The sequence below is a fragment of the Pollicipes pollicipes genome, unplaced genomic scaffold (genome assembly GCF_011947565.3).
Source record: "Pollicipes pollicipes isolate AB1234 unplaced genomic scaffold, Ppol_2.1 Scaffold_7261;HRSCAF=8764_pilon_pilon_pilon, whole genome shotgun sequence".
Lineage (NCBI taxonomy): Eukaryota > Metazoa > Arthropoda > Thecostraca > Pollicipedomorpha > Pollicipedidae > Pollicipes > Pollicipes pollicipes.
Genome location: NW_023597054.1, coordinates 24062095 through 24076441, shown reverse-complemented (window position 1 = coordinate 24076441; position 14347 = coordinate 24062095). Strand labels below are relative to the sequence as shown.

Sequence of the window (14347 nt, the reverse complement as noted above, 5' to 3'; positions counted from 1 at the left end):
ATGAAAAATTCCCACCTGGTTTTGGCCCAATGCTAGAAACTTACATGCATGCCTCATATGCTTTGAAAATGAAGGCTGAAATGTGAGTGCAGATCAAGGGGCTTAACATCAATGGTGAGCAGGTTAAAGCCTAAACAAAATTTGATGAATAGAAAAAATGAAACTGCAGCCCCCAAATGGTACCCCCAAACCAGACCCAAACCCCACAACCCCTGAAGAGCACCACTATCAACCTAGTGTAAGCACTTGCCATACCTGGGGTCATGTCACATGCCATTAAAAAATGTTCCACTTTTTTCCAACCTGCAAGTGTCAACATTGACATCATACACACAATCCAGCTGTGAGCTATCAGTCTCAGCAAAGCAGTGGGTTGATCAATCAATCTATCCTGAAAGCTGTGTTGCCATATTCAATGGGTTAGGGGTATCCTAGACAGCAAAAGCTGTGTGGCCTTTTTAGTTGCATGCATAGTTTGTCAGCTTGTGGGCTATTGCATGGCAGATTTGCTTAACTTCCAAATACTGAAGTAGCTCACTCCACTGATCAGTGATTGCTGTCACTATTGCATCCATGAAGCTGAACTTTGTCATGACTCCTTTTCAGTTCGAGGAGCTCGGCCTGGCAAAAATGTACAACTGACAGAAAATGAAATCAGAGGTCTGTGTTTGAAGTCCAGGGAAATCTTCCTATCGCAGCCAGTGTTGCTGGAGCTGGAAGCACCTCTAAAAATATGTGGTAAGTGCTTTGGAGGGAAGAATGTCAGCAAGCTGATGGATGCTGTTCTCAAATTTGGTGGATGTGACATGTTAAATTTAGATTGTGTGTGGTACCTTATAAATACTTAGGTTATACATAAGTGCTAACCACTTGACTTGGTCATTGTTTCCTCAAAAATGTTCGTCCTTTGTACCTTGCTTCGGATGCTGCCATCTTGTTACTAGTCATAAACATTGGCACATATCACATGTTTACACCATACATACTACATCCCATACATGCCTGTACAAAGAGCCATCAAGCCATCTACTTAACTGTTAGTATTTTTCACAGAAGTTTACAACATTGATGTATGATGCCTGTGTTACCCCTCTTCTCACCTGCACATGCCATTGTCCAGGCAAATTATTGGGCTTTTTGGGTTACACACAGGGATTAGTGTGTACAATTCAGTATATAACCTGAAATTGTCCCTGCAAAGTCGACAGGGTGGGTGGGCAGGTTGTGGTCGTCGGTCACAATGATTGGCATTGGCATGAAATCACATGGATTAGTGTGGCTGGCGAAATGTTTGTACACAATTGGTACCAAAGCCATGGGGTGGGTATTTGCGGTGCACAACTAATGTCTTCGCCCACATTGATGTCATTCAGGGTCAATGGCTGGATGTGTTTGGTGACTCGGTTTCTGTTAACATCTTTGTAGCGGTTGTGGACAACAACGGTGCAGTGACTGACAGTAACTGCAGAGACACAATGTTTTGTTGGCTGGTGCTATGAGTGCTCCTAACACAGATTCACCTCTTTATGATTGAATTTTGTTGCGCTACTTCTTGTCTCATTCCGATGGGTTGTGGGAAAGAGATTCTACATGGTCCGGCAAAGATTCTGCGTGACGTGATGTAGAATCTTTGTCGTCCGGGCTGCGGCGAAATATACATGTAGGTTTGAACCTGACTGATTTCCAGGTACTTTGTCATTCCACACCGGATCAGCATGAGAAACTGTGACGCTTGGTGGCCGCAAGTTGAATTATTTTGTATGGTTCCACACTGCGATCAGCATGAGATAGATGAGTGACACTTGGTGCCCGAAAGTTGAATGGGATGTTCAAAGATATGTAATGCACATAATGTGGTCATTGCATAATTTATGCTCACTAACTTTTGTATGCTTGTGCTGCTCCCCAACAGTTGCATGCACCTCTTTTCTATCATGTTGCCATTGCATTGCTGTTTGATTCCTAAATTGAACACTTGTGGTGATGACCTGTAGGTGGCCACCTGTTGCAATGGGTTATGATTTAACTATCAATGCCATTTATTACCAGCACCCTTCCCCATTTCAGGTGATATCCATGGCAGTACTACGACCTGCTACGTCTGTTTGAGTATGGTGGATTCCCTCCAGAGTCCAACTACCTGTTCCTTGGTGACTACGTGACCGGGGCAAGCAGTCATTGGAGACAATATGTCCCTCCTCGCGTACAAGATCAAATACCCCGAAAACTTCTTCCTACTACGGGGCAATCATGAATGTGCTAGCATCAACAGAATATATGGCTTCTATGAGGAATGTAAGTACAAGTGAAGGCAACAGCCAGCTCCTAAAACTGAAATGCCGAAGTGCGCCGACGAACGCAGGCTTACAGTAGAAGCCAAACCCGTTTTTGCACGTGCTTTATGGTAGCTTTTGATAACTACCATTACCAAGTATCATAAGGAAATCCGCCGTCACTATCCCGCGGTATTTCCGCCTATAGCACCTGGTGGATGATGACCAATGCATTTTTCCCATGACAAGGAGATTGACTTCCTAGGATGGGGATCACTTGGATAATCTTTTCTCGTTTTGCTCGCCTTGGCGAAATGTGTAGCATGGTCGCGGATTTCTTAACGTACCTGAATTTGTACGTTTACGTCGGCGAAATACTGCCCATGAACATGCTTTACGCCCGAAGGTGTGGGGTACTCCACACATTTTGTTAATTAAGTTGTCCGCATCATTTGTCGTACCGTGTGTGCACTGGCACGTGTCCATCGTAGCTTTATGATCATGTGCGTGCATGTCTTCATTTCCGTAAACCCCCAAGCTTCAACCATTATCATGACTTGATAATGAGTTTGCATAATTGTTTTTCTTGTTTTGCATAGTTTCATGACAATGACTGTATTAACTCCAGGAGAAACGCCTCGTGGCGTTTTGTCACATGAACCGCCGCACGGTCACGTTCGTGCATGATTCCGTCGTTTGATCTGTACCGCTTTTGTGCCCCTCAGGCAAGCGACGGTATAACATCAAGCTATGGAAGACGTTTACCGACTGCTTCAACTGCTTGCCGGTGGCGGCGATCGTGGACGAGAAGATTTTCTGCTGCCACGGCGGCCTGTCGCCGGACTTGCAGAGCATGGAGCAGATCCGGCGCATCCCGCGGCCCACAGACGTGCCCGACCAGGGCCTGCTCTGCGATCTGCTCTGGTCCGATCCCGACAAGGTACCGTGGCCCGCCCTGGACCGACGTCGGCGGGAACTAGACACTGGGGTCTGCTCTAGTCCTATTTGGGTGGGGTGCCAGACGCTGGGGCCCTCTGGTCCTACTTGGATGTGGTACAAGACATTGGGGTCTGCTCAGGTCCTGCTTGGGTGGGGCACTAGACACCGAGGCCTGCCCTGGTCCTGCTTCGGCGGGGTATTAGACACCGGCGCCTGCTCTAGTCCTCTTTGGGCGGAGTGCTAGATACTGGGGCCTGCTCTGGTCCTGCTTGGGCTGGGTACGAGACACTGAGGCTTGCGCTGGCCTTTCTTCGGTGGGGTACTAGACACCGAGGCCTGCTCTGGCCCTACGTCGGTGGGGTACGAGACAATGAGCCCTGCCCTGGTCCTACCCAGACAGGATGCTGGCGCACGGGTAACTGGTAGGCAGTCGGGTGCACTGATTTCAGTCTGCTCGGCTTAGACTCCAATTAATGCTGCGGTAACTGCACCCAGTGGTATAATCATTCTATGGGTTGCTTGGCATATGAACTTTTCCATGACCGAATTTTGACGGTTATTTGATGTCTGAGTGTACGGTTGTAGGGATTCGCCGCTTATGTTCGTGTCTGCAATCTCACATCTCTGTCACTGTTGTATTTACTTCGGAAGAAAACTCCCGTTTCGTGATTTGGTCAGCGGCATTTGAATGTTACCGTGCCTCGGGCGGTCTGATCCCCAGGATAGGTTGACGTGCTCTCGGAGCGGTCTGATCCGGAGGACACCATGACATGCCCTCGGGCGGTCCGATCCCGAGGACATCGTGACATGCCCTCGAGCGGTCTGATCCGGAGGACACCATGACATGCCCTCGGGCGGTCTGATCCCGAGGACATCGTGACATGCCCTCGGGCGGTCTGATCCCGAGGACATCGTGACATGCCCTCGAGCGGTCTGATCCGGAGGACACCATGACATGCCCTCGGGCGGTCTGATTCCCAGGACACGATGGGATGGGGCGAGAACGATCGCGGTGTATCATTCACCTTTGGAGCCGAGGTGGTGGCCAAGTTTCTGCACAAGCACGACTTCGACTTGATATGCAGGGCGCATCAGGTATAAGTCTTTTTATCACCGAATGAAAAGAGCCTTGCGGTATATGATGAGTGTCTGTTGTGGCAGTGGTGGGTGGGTGTGGGGGAGGGGGCCGAGTGTCTTTGTATAGCGCCTTGTGTGACCTCGCTGGGCGTTGAAATGTAGCCGGGCGGCTGTGCTGAGTGCGCAGCGTCAGATTCTATCCCAGCGTCGGATCCCATGGCCGGCGTCCAGTTAGTCACCTGTCTCACCGCTCGACACGCCTCGATCATTTGATACTGGGGCGTTAACGTGGGTCCTTTGTGAACACGTGCTCATGTCGGTCCCATCGGCATGTGGTTGATGCCGTATCAGGATGCTGGTCCGTCTCGGCCGTCACTGTTGTGCGTTGTCGACCTTGACTTGTGGGGGGGAATGGGAGGGGGGGGGGGGAAGGGTGTGGTCTGCCGCCGCTAGCAGTGGGCGCTGGCTGCGACAGTAGTAACGTACGTCAGCTGTTGTATGTTAACATGTAGTCTCTATAGAGACTGCCGCCGGACATGGCGCATGACGCTTGACAGCGGCTGCGAGACGTACACTTGACGTCAGCCGTTCCTCGTGACGCAAAGCCGAAAGTGGGCAGGTCGGGTTCGGCGCGGTGTCTCAGAGGGTCGCTCTGCCCGCCCAAGGACGGGCGCCGACAAGACTGTGGTCGTCCTGCTTCAGTGAGAAGTGGACCCGTGCACTCGACTGTGGCCCCCGCCCTGTGCGCAGGTGGTGGAGGACGGCTACGAGTTCTTCGCCAAGCGGCAGCTGGTGACGCTGTTCTCGGCGCCTAACTACTGCGGCGAGTTCGACAACGCCGGCGCTCTGATGTCTGTGGACGAGACGCTCATGTGCTCCTTCCAGATCCTCAAGGTGGGTGGAGACGCGCGCGACGCCGCCCACCGCCGCCCAGCGCCTGGTTTGGCCGCACCGGCGATGACACCGACGCTAAGCGTGCTCACACGTCCTGTGTGTATGTGTGTGTGTGCGGGTGTGCGCGCGTGTGGTTCTTTGCGCGCCGCTCGTGTCCACGAAAGCACAGCCAAAACTCGCACAGAGTGTCTGTGTGGTCACGAAGTGTGCATTTAGTCCCGAGTTCAAGTGCGCTGCTTGGATTCTGCTGAATGGAAGAGCACTGACATTATGTGTCGCAAGTAACAGTAGGGGCTGGAACACGCACGTTTTGAGCCTCTCGCTGCTTGTTAGCTGGCTGTCAACCATCTGGCTTGAACGCTCACTCCTGCCTTCCTCTAGTAGATTTGTCCTGTCTACTTCGAGGATGTTTGCATGTGGCGAGTGGAGCATGCGACTGCGGACTATTGACATCGAGCTCACCCGCCGCGCTCTTAGGCTGCCGCTATACATCTACAAGCTCTAGGAGACGTCGGGCAATCTAAGGAGCTAAGGGCCGTTGGCGGCTGCACATGTGCTTAGCTGGGTTTTGTTATGCTTGCGCATGCGGGTAATTAGGGATGGGGGGAGGATATTTGCGGGATGACGGAGAGGCGGAAGGTGAACTGAGCGCTCGCTGTTGAGCTGCGCAAGTTGTGGTATGCCTTCGAGTTGTGATTCGGCAACTGATGTGGCTGGCTGGCGGCCTCAGTTGCGACAGTTGGCGGCTGGGGCCGGGCGGCGCTGGCGGTCAGCCCCCGCGGGCGGGTGCGAGTGCGGGCCGGCCGGCCGGCCCGGGCAGGCTGGCTGCGGGCCGCAGGGAGCGCTGGCCAGAAGCGACATTCTGAGCAAGAGCGGGCGGCAGAGGGCCGCCGACCGCTGCCGTCAAGTTGTCGGCCGGTCCGTTAGAGCTCGTATTCTCTCTGCGTCTCGTGGTCCTGTCTTAAATAAGCCGGGATCTCAGCACTGAAACGGATCACTGAGGGGAAAGGCGGTCCAAGCTGATCCAGCATCGGGGCAAAAAAGATACCAAGTGTGGTTATCGGTGTGTGTGCATGTGCTTGCATCAGTTTTGTGTCATTTCATATTTCCTTCGCTGCTGTCGCCATTAACACAGGTTTTAATTTGGAAGCGTCGAACCGCTCCACCTTCCTCACCGGCCGAGGAATGGGGGCGGGAGGTTCTAGTGATTAACATATTGAGCTTCCTGCTTGCGGTGCGGGTTCGAATCTGGGTTTCGATATGGACCCAAAAAGTAGACATCTCCGTAGTCGCCGGCATTTTTAAAAGGGCTCGCGACGATGGATGCTATGCTCGTTCTGCACGTAAGTGATCAACTGCGCGTCTGTTTGTGTCACGCGTTTAGCCCACCTTGGGCATACTGGAGATACAGTTGGATCGGGTGGGGGGGGGGGGGGGGGGGGGGAAGGGGGGAGGACGAGGGGCAATGAAAGGTAACTGAATTCACTGTTCGCAATTTTGTTGCTCGCGCTTAATGGTGTTCCTGGATGTTTTTGGTGGGCTTGTTACCTTACTTTCGAAATCATTTATTCATTCAAACAATTTCATTCATGATCGATGTAAAAGGTATTCATTCTAGGCTAGTTTCTTGCCTCCAATGGAATTGGTATAATCAAGTAGTGGTTGCTATGATGACGATAACTTTTTGGCTGCGCTGGATCGCCTGGTATCTAGGAGGACTACGATCGACTCACTTTCCAAATGACATTACAAGGCGGCTGCTTATACATGTGACCAGCTTACGGCCAGCTCCACACAGAAGTGGCTCCTCTCCGTTGATGTCGCTACCCTGACCCTTTGCTACCTTCCAGTCGTTTTTCTGTTCTTGCTTTGAACTACTACTTTTCCAATGCATTTCGCGGAGGACGATGACGTGCCAGACTCGAGACTGCAGCTCCAGTCTTCCCGCGACAGGGATGTGTAGAGTGTGATGGACTAGATCTCCGTGCTCTGGATGCTTTGGCATGCTCTGTTGTTCTTAGGCCGACCAGCCAGGTAGCTATCCATTCTGTTCGTGTGTCTAATGTGCCAACATGCACCGGTGGCTGAGCTTGTAACCACTCCGTCACTGGTGTATAGCCAATCTGATTTTCCGCTGCTGAATGACATTTTTGAGTGGTCACGATCTCTTCTGTTCTCCCATTTCTCAACTACCGTCGTGACATCTGAAACAGTGCAACGGATAAAATGTGGATACGGCGCACAACTGGGCGAAGAAAAACGCGAACCGAAGTTTGTGTAGTCCTCTCAGTGTCATGGAAGATATCTATCAGTATCTTAATTCTGATCTTTTAAGCTTGTCCAACTTGCGTAAAGATGTTAAAACAACTTGTCTTATCCTTGATACAAGAAAGACCGTAACCTCGTGGTTTTTGGCATGAGTTCAAAGTTCTTGTGTTGAGTCCACGACCCTCAAGATACCAAGAGGTACTAGTTTTACGACGTTGTGGTGCTAAATGATTATTACGTTGCCGGTCAATACGATTGTTGTCCGGCATTGCGACGTCGTGATACGACGTTGTGGTGCTAAATGATTATTACGTTGCCGGTCAATACGATTGTTGTTCAGCATTACGACGTCGTGCAATTAGTACCTCGTACTATGTAGAAGGTCGTTAATTCAGCATAAGAACTTTGAACTAGTCTTGTCGGTTTATTTCTTTCCGTGCCACCAGTGCCTGTTTTTTCTCACGAAACTGGATGCAATAAAACATACATTAAGAAAACAAAAAAATATTGAAAGATAAACTACAACACAATACGTTGCATAGAGATACATGCATACAGTATAAAACATACATTGCATACATGAAATGCATACATACCTCGCATACAATCCATCGAAAAAATACATTAACTTTATAAAAAAGCTTTCGTAGATCAGATAATTCATTTACCGTACACTCACATTACAAACGTTATGCTCCTGCATGGCAAATGTTGACTCTGCCGCAAACCGGAATGTGTGGCATTCGGCCATAGTGCCGTATGCGCGACAATATGACTCGTTGGGTACGAGACCATCTGAGGCAGGCCCCGTCATGTCCACATCTCAAATATTACACAGATGGCAACGGCCGCCACGTGGAAGTCTGAGAAGCGATCCAGTTGCACGAGCAGCAACGAGGCTAAGTTAGCAATCCTAGCTACATAAATATATTCCCGGAAAAAAGTCCGCAGCAGTTAACATCGCGGTGTTTCGGTTAGGAAGTGTAACGGCGGCAACCTGACCGCTACGCGGTGTGACGAACTTTTTTTGTTGCTTTGCGCTTCGTTTTCGTTGTTTCGCGCCCGGTACGTAACGTGCAGCGAATGTTTTCCAAGCCCACCGGTTAATAAGGGCACAGCTGCATTCGTTGTTTGCAAAAACAGAGGATAGTTGTTTCAGCACAGGCATAATTATATTACGCTGCGTATTCGCTTCATGAAGTTGAATGCGTAGTCATTTCAACCTACTTTCACGTGGAAGTGGTGGAGGCCCAACTGCTGGCTTCGCCATGGCCTGCAGGTGATACTATGGCCGCTGTAGTCGCCGGCGCTCCATGAAAAGATTCGCGACCACGTGCACCACTTCCTTTTACAGCATGAAATGCTGCTAGGAAGTGATGTATCTGTCATGAAATGACGTATTGCGTGTAACTTTAAATCCATTACAAAAAAATATATTTGCACCACTTAAAGGATTGGACATAGCAGGAAATCGTGTGTTGGTATACAGGAAGCTTGTACGCGCTGTCTTTCATGCTGAAAGAAAAGTTGTCTGCTTGGCAACAGTTGCACATTCGTGGCCTTGACGGGGCCTCAATGGGAGACGAGCACCGTCATGGGGTGCTTCTATTCTGGCATGTTTTACTCCATGGTTATGCTATATAATGACTTTATTAATTGGTATGCTATATTATGGTCAGTTTGACCAACAGATCGAATTGGCTGATGAGGTGGCCAGTGACAAGGTGCAAAAGTGTCAATACTTGGACCGTTCAGGGTTTATAGTGACATTAAAATTATGGTGCCCTGCTGGGATAAAAAGTGACAGCCCAATCCCTTCCCATTATTTTTTGTCTGGAAGTGATCGAGCACGCCAGCCATTGGTCGAGAATATTACCGCGACTCTCTCGTGAACGATCAGGAGTCGCGTGTGGGACGTCTTGGTTCAGACCGCTCCTCGGCGTCACCAGGGCGACTGCCACGGGCCGTGGGGCATATTACGTGCGGCATTCGTAAAACTACGCGTACACGCAGCAAAGCTTGCACCAAGAAAATCAGATTGGCTGGTACAAATATGGCAAGGGAAATATATCTGCAGCCATTTAAACCCTCAGCTATCGTTTTTCCTAACGTGACACCCATGGCCACCGTTGATACTCCAGATCCTCTGTACAGTCGAAAAACATCCTATCCGGAACAAAAACTAAATGGGGTTTTACTTTCTGCAGCCGAATGGAGAAATTTACGAGTTCCCTCCGAGAAAAGACGCCCTGCTGCAGACTGGCCAGCCTGAAGCGCCCACCACGCGTGGCGAAGACCTTCAGAGTCCACCGGAGATCAAGGCGGACAGCTCGTCGAACTTGAGCGGCGCTGCTCGGACGGGGAAGCACCAGATCGACGTGCTGGAGGAAGTGGACAAGTTCAGTCGTGAACTGTCCGCCATCTTGGGCGAGAGCACGCTCCAGGGCGACGGCGAGGCCCCACGGGAGGGCGGCCGCGGCGGCCTCTGGAACGCCGATCCCCCGGCCAAGGCTCGGGTACTCTCGGGGGACTTTGAGGACGGCGAACCTGCTCGTGCCACCACCGACGGCCTGCGGCGAGGGCAGGACGAGGCGATGCTGGAGCTGCTAGAGCCGCACCCCCGTGATCGGGCGGCCGAGAGCCCCGAGAGCCGGCCGTATTTCCGTGGTCACTCCACCCGGTCTCCTGAGGAGGCTGCTCGAGAAGTCACACGACAAGATTCCGTGGAGCAAATGCTGGACATTTTTAAAGAGCGCAGTAAACAAGCCTTGCCGTACAAAGAAGTGAGACCAGGCGCTGCGGCCGTTACCGACAGCTGGGAAGACTCTGAAGATGAGGAGCGAAGAGTTGTCTCGAACATATCCGTGCGTGAACAGTTCCACGAGCTGCTGGACGCGCCGGGCAGTGAGGTGAAGACGGTTTCGGTGGTGGACAGTTCGTCGGCGGCCCGCAGCCGACAGGTGGTGATGGATCGCGGTTTGGCTTAGTAGTCAGCAGGTCCGCCACCAATGATTGGGGATGATGAAGAGGAGCGGCCGTCGCCTCCTCGCGTGGAGCACGAGCTGCAGTCTCTCACAGGGGCGTCTCCAGGCGGGGACGGGGTGGACATGGGGGCGTCGCCTACCCACATTGTTCACCCTCTTGACCTAGATGATTTGGTCGATCCCGCGGGCCCTGAACGAGATGTGTCTATCCGAAAAAACGAGTGAAGAGAGACATGTGGAAATGGCGCATCACCAAAGCGCCAGCGCAACCGCGAGAGGTGACGAGAGTGGCGCGAGGAGCTCTAGAGCTTCCCAACAGCGCAGATTTGGAGAGGAACGAGGAGTGAAGCGCAGCAGGAGCCCGCATGGGTTTTCGGGCGAAATCAAATCGAGGAGATTGCTGTCACCTCATAGAAGTACGAGGGAGAGAGGGGATTGTCATAGCGCTTCGCGTGGAAGATCAAGGGGACAGAGAGAACGTCCACTCAGCTCGTGTCAGATCCAGAGACAAGTTTAGCTCCAGTCACTCGCCTCACAGGAAACCAAGAGAAAGAGAGGGCCGACCCCACTCCTCTCAAAGAAGATCCAGAGACAGAGAGAGGTCCCTTGAAAGTCGATCGTTGCGGCCTCGTGACAAGTCGCCGAGGCCTCGAAGGCCGCCGACGACGTGCATAAAGGGCTCGCAAATCGCCTGCTGATCTTAAAGGCGGGCGCGGGCCCGCGCGCGCGACCCCGGTTCGCTGGAGAACACCACCAGCCCGCATTCCCGTCACAGCCCGACGCACCGGCAACGCCACCGGGACGAGGTTGGACGGTGTGGCGGCAGGGACGGCCTCGGGAGGACGCGGCCCGACCGCGACGGATTGGAGAGGGTGCGGCCCGACCGCGACGGCCTGGAGAGGATGTGGTCCGACCGCGACGGCGTGAGAGGGTGCGTCCCGACCGTGACGGCTTGGAGAGGGTGCGGTCCGACCGTGACGGCTTGGAGAGGGTGCGGTCCGACTGCGACAGCCCGGAGAGGACGCACCTGGACCGCCACCGGTACGACCAGCCGCTGCCGACACGCGACAGGTCCGCGCACCGAGATGACCGGCAGCGCCGCCAGCGGTGGGACGGCACGATCAGGACAGACAAATACCACTGGAGCAAGAGTGAGGCCGACGACCCGCTGCCCGATTTCAAGGTTGTTGACGAAGTTGCAGCTTCCGACGAAGAAAATGTGGTTCAGGTTTCGGAAGATGTGCCTAGTGATGACAGCATAGATGAAGCAGAATGCGACATACATACCTGCCACACGAAGACATTGCAGACAACCCCATGGAACAAGACGCGTCACAGAAGCGAAAAATGTTGACTAGAAGGAAACAGATTAAGGTGATGCGACAGATGCATACTGATACCTTTACCGACATACCCATGCAAACGCCACCAAAATCCAGAAGTACCAAATGCCGTGAAATGTTTTATGAGGGCGAAGAAGCTCCAAACGTCTCCAGAGTTGTCGTCATAGCTGACGAAACCATGCGAAACTTGCATCTGCACGACAAGTTCGACCATAGGATAAGATTCTACTGTTTACCCAAACGAAGTCTTCGGGAGTTGGTGGATGTGGCAAACGTCGAACTTTCCAGGAGCCGAAAGCCCGTGTTCCTTCTCATCTGCGGCGGCGGTGATGGCGTATACCAAAACAAGACGGGCGATATGAGCCGGTCTTTCGACGTCATCCGAAGGACGCTGCAGAGTCTGAGCGCGCGCGTCAAGAACCATTCCCGAAACAGTCGCGTTTCGATCGCCCGTGTGCCTCCCGGGTGAGTCGCGGTGACGTGGTCAAATATGCCAAACGGTCAACATGCTGATTGACGAGACCAACGCCAAGAATTGCGTGGACAGTGCCAACTTTACCTGGACTGTGTTCGTCAACCAGGTCTTCCGACAAGACTTCTTTCTGGCTGGGGGTCAGCTGCCGGTGCCTATGATCGAAAAGATGTGGTACGAGCTGGTGCTGGCGGTTGTGTTGCCGATACTGGACGAAAAGATCGACGAAGGCATGGGGGAGGGGCACACGCAGCAGGCGTCGGCTGGCGCTGAGGTCGGGCCAGCGGACAGTGGCGAGACCGAGGCAGTCAGCGGTGTCATAGAGGAAGAGTCGGTGGGCAGCAGCAGCGGCAGAGCAGGCGACTGCATCGGACGGAAGATGACTGGTGGAGCCAAGGCTAAGCCTGTCATCGACAGCGAAAGCAAGGTGGTCGGCGTTACCAACGAGGACAAGTCTGAGACCGGTGCCAAGGACAGAAGAAAAACGGCCAAAAGTAGCAGTGAGGAAGGACACATCGGTAGGAGCAAGTGATATTCCGATACGACAGCAAAGACAAATGCGGGCGGTAGTGTCAAGGGCAGCCGAGAAAATGTGCCAAGTAGAGAAATTCAGTCATTCATAGCAGCGAGGAAGCATTGGTTACAGTTAGCAAGTAGCTGTGTTTTGCTCTGTGAAAGGGCAGTCATTGATGCAGACATTGGTCTTGAGCTATATGCGGTGTCACGTCTCATGCCTTCCCGTCATGGTGTCCTTGAAGATTGGATGCTTCCGAACAATTGAGGTAGGTCAGTGCGTAAGAACCCTACGTTGTAAAGGCCGCATACACACCACAAACCCAAACCGGTCTTAGAGCATGCCAACTTTCATTCCCTGTTGTCATGGGTTCTTTTTCAGGGTTATTTCTGTGTCCGTCGACAGCCTCTCATTCTGTGCTGTTGCGTGTCAACGGGTGTCCTTTTGTGTATGTGTGAGTCTGTGTGTGTGTGTGTGTGTGTGCGTGTGGTGTATGCGTGTGGCACGTGTTTCCATCTCCGGGGCTCGGTGAATGACGCATGCGTTTTGGGCGTTTTGCAGCCCATCGACCGGAAAAAGATCTACGGTGGCATGAACTCTGGACGCCCGGTGACGCCGCCTCGCGGGGGCTTTCAGGGAAACAATAAAAACAAGAAGAAATGAGGGGCGGCCGCCTGCTAGCTCTGTCGTGGACTGCGTGATCGCTCGGTATAGACTCGGTGACGGCCCGTGCGCCTTGTGTAACCAAGTGAAATGTAACTCGGAACGAATTTGTTAGCACCTATACTGGACAGGTTTACATGATGCCATTTCTCATGTGCGTTGTACATAATGGCCTCCGTGCGGCGCCTCGCGTTGGTGCGGCGCCTGGGAGGGTTCGTCGGACACGTCGTCCACCGACGGCGGTTTGGTAGGACCTATTTTCTCTCGATTGTTACGGCGAAAAGACTGCGGGGGGCAAGTGCGTTGCCGACTTCGATGAAACCGCATTTCATTGTGACGCCGTTTGCGGCAGTATTTTTTATACCCGATAGGTCATGTGTCAGCGGTTTCGGTTACCGAGATACTGCTTGTAAACGCTCTGACCGTGCGGCGGTACAAATGGTAGCGTCCTTGGTCGTCCCACTTGAAGCATACGTGATTGAAGCCGATTGGACGAAGAATTCCTCCGGAGGAGACACTGTTTTAACATCAGCCCACCCGAGACAGTGCGAAGGAGAGTCCAATAAATGAACCATCGAATCAACGTTCCGTGTGTGCTGTTTGGAAGTAAACGTGTAGTCGCGAGCGAACCTGTGGCGTCTCGTGTCATGAAAGCCTGGCTTGTGTCCAGGTTGGTACCAGACGCAAGCGTGGCAAATGTTGCGACAATGTTACACTGCATGTGTGAGGGTGTGCGGCAAAGGTCCGTTCACCTCAGTTGTGCCGCTCCTGCCCACGCTGTTCTCATGCAGGACCAGCTCTGACCGACGCTCACATGGGTTAACATGCGCCCGGGTGGCCGGTTGAATACCCATCGCTCGAGTCGAGCGGTCAATTTAAGCCCCCTGAGATCTTAGATTCTAAGAGCTAGAGACACGATA

The 14347-nt window shown here is 52.5% G+C and overlaps 1 pseudogene; it reads left to right on the top strand.

Moving 5' to 3' along the window:
* Positions 1 to 13555, top strand: part of LOC119111211 (serine/threonine-protein phosphatase alpha-2 isoform-like) — a 15998-nt pseudogene extending 2443 nt beyond the window's left edge.
* The last annotated feature ends 792 nt before the right edge of the window (positions 13556 to 14347 follow it).